The sequence below is a fragment of the Suricata suricatta genome, chromosome 9, assembly GCF_006229205.1.
Source record: "Suricata suricatta isolate VVHF042 chromosome 9, meerkat_22Aug2017_6uvM2_HiC, whole genome shotgun sequence".
Classification (NCBI taxonomy): Eukaryota; Metazoa; Chordata; class Mammalia; order Carnivora; family Herpestidae; genus Suricata; species Suricata suricatta.
Window position 1 is genome coordinate 23,580,225 of NC_043708.1, and position 2,897 is coordinate 23,583,121.

General features: G+C 38.2%; 1 protein-coding gene across 4 annotated transcripts in view; it reads right to left on the minus strand.

Annotated features, from left to right (window-relative positions):
* ADCK1 (aarF domain containing kinase 1) overlaps positions 1-2,897 on the minus strand; it is a 163,449-nt gene that overhangs the window by 118,730 nt on the left and 41,822 nt on the right. The window lies entirely within an intron of this gene.

Sequence of the window (2,897 nt, forward strand, 5' to 3'; positions counted from 1 at the left end):
TGGTATCTCAGTGTGGTTTTGATTTGTGTTTCCCTGATGATGAGTGACGGTGAGCATCGGTTCATGTGCCTGTTGGCCATCTGGATGTCCTCTTTGGAGAAGTGTCTGTTTATGTCTTCTGCCCATTTCTTCACTGGGTTATTTGTTTTTTGAGTGTGAAGTTTGGTGAGTTCCTTGTATATTTTAGATACTAGCCCTTTTCTGATATGTCATTTGCAACTATCTTTTCCCATTCTGTCGGTTGCGTATTAGTTTTCTTGATTGTTTCCTTTGCAGTGCAGAAGCTTTTTATCTTGATGAAGTCCCAAGAGTTCAGTTTTCCTTTCATTTCCCTTGCCTTTGGGGATATGTCGAGTAGGAAATTGCTGTGGTGGAGGTCTAGGAGGTTTTTTCCTACTTTCTCCTCAAGGGTTTTGATGGTTTCCTGTCTCACATTCAAGTCCTTCAGCCATTTTGAGTTAATTTTTGTGTATGGTGTAAGAAAGTGGTCTAGTTTCATTCTTCTGCATGTTGCTGTCCAGTTCTCCCAGCACCACCTGCTAAAGAGGCAATCTTGTTTCCATCACATACTCTTTCCTGCTTTGTCAAAAATTAATTGGTCATACATTTGTGGGCCCAGTTCTGGGTTCTCTATTCTATTCCATTGGTCTATGTGTCTGTTTTTGTGCCAATACCATACTGTCTTGATGATGACAGTTTTGTAGTAGAGGCTAAAGTCTGGGATTCTGATGCCTCCCATTTTGGTTTTCTTCTTCAATATAACTTTGGCTATTCAGGGACTTTTGTGTTTCCATACGAATTTGAGGATAGGTTGTTCTAGCTTTGAGAAGATGTTGGTGCAATTTTGATGGGGATTGCATTGAATGTATAGATTGCTTTGGGTAAGTAATGACATTTTCACAATGTTTATTCTTCCGATCCATAAACAGGGAATGGTTTTCCATTTCTTGGTGTCTTCTCCAATTTCCTTCATAAGTTTTCTATAGTTTTCATCATATAGGTCTTTTACATCTTTGGTTAGGTTTACTCCTAGGTATTTGATAGTTTTTTGTGCAATCATGAATGGGATCAGTTTCTTGATTTCTCTTTCGGCTGCTTCATTTTTGGTGTCTAGGAATGCAACTGATTTCTGTACATTGATTTTGTATCCTACACCTTTACTGAATTCATTAATCAGTTCTGGTGGAGTCAGTTGGGTTTTCTATGTAGAGTATCATGTCATCTGTGAAAAGGGAAAGTTTGACTTCTTCTTTGCCTATTCTGATGCCTTTTATTTCTTTCTGTTGTCTGATTGCTGATGCTAGGACTTCCAGCACTATGTTAAACAGCAGTGGTGAGAGTGGACACCCCTGTCATTTTCCTGATCTCAGGGGGAAAGCTCTCAGTTTTTCCCCATTGAGGATAATATTGGCTGCAGGCTTTTCATAAACTGCTTTTATAATGTTGAGGTAAGTTCCTTCTATTCTGACTTTCTCAAGGGTTTTTATTAAGAAACGGTGCTGTATTTTGTTAAATGCTTTTTCTGCATCTATCGACAGGATCATATGGTTTTTTCCCCTTCCTTTGTTAATGTGATGGATCACATTGATGGATTTGCGAATATTGAACCAGCCCTGTAACCCAGGAATGAATCCCACTTGATCATGATGGATAATTCTTTTTATATGCTGTTGAATTTGATTTGCTAGTATCTTGTTGAGCATTTTTGCATTGGTCTGTAGTTCCCTTTTTTGGCTGAGTCTCTGTCTGGTTTGGGTATTAAGGTGATGCTGGCTTCGTAGAATGAGTTTGGAAGTTTTCCTTCTATTTCTATTTTTTGGAATAGTTTGAGAAGAATGGGTATGAGCTCTGCTTTGAATGTCTGGTAGAATTTCCCTGGGAAGCCATCTGGCCCTGGGCTCTTATTCGTTGGGAGATTTTTGATAACGGATTCAATTTCTTCACTGGTTATTGGTCTATTCATGTGTTCTATCTCTTCCCATTGGAATTTTGGTAGTGCATGTGTATTTAGGAATTTGTCCATTTCTTCTGTGTTGTCCCGTTTGTTGGCATATAATTTTTCATAGAAATCTCTGATGATTGCTTGTATTTCTAAGGGATTGGTTATAATAGATCCTTTTTCATTCTTGATTTTGTCTATCTGGGTGCTCTCTCTCCCTTTTCTTCTGAGGAGACTGGCTAGAGGTTTATCAATTTTGTTTATTTTTTTCAAAGAACCAACTCTTCGTTTCATTGATCTGCTCAACTGTTCTTTTGGATTCTATATTGTTTATTTCTGCCTTGAGTTTTATTATTTCTTTTCTTCTGCTGGGTTTGGGGTGCTCTTGCTACTTCCCTTCTAGTTCCAGTAGGTGCTCTGTTAAATTTTGAATTTGCACTTTTTCTAGTTTGTTGAGATTGGCCTGGATTGCAATATACTTTCCTCTTAGGATTGCCTTCGCTGCATCCCAGAGATTTTGGATTGTTGTATTTTTGTTTTCGTTGGTTTCCATATATTTTTTAATTTCTTCTCTAATTGCCTGATTAATGCAATCATTCTTTAGTAGGGTGGTTTTTAACCTCCACATTTTCCTGTGGAGGTTTTCCAGACCTTTTCCTGTAGTTAATTTCAAGTTTCATAGCATTGTGATCTGAAAGTGTGCATGGTATGATCTCTATTCGCTTATACTTATGGAAGGCTGCTTTATGCCCCAGTATGTGATCTATCTTGGAGAATGTGCCATGTGCACTCGAAAAGAAGGTGAGTCTCCTATCTTCAGGATGCAGAGTTCTAAATATATCTATCAGTTCCATCTGTTCCAATGTGTTGTTCAGGTCCATTGTTTCCTTAGTGATTTTCTGTCTGGTTGATCTATCCATTGCTGTCAGTGGAGTATTAAAGTCCCCTGCAATTAGCA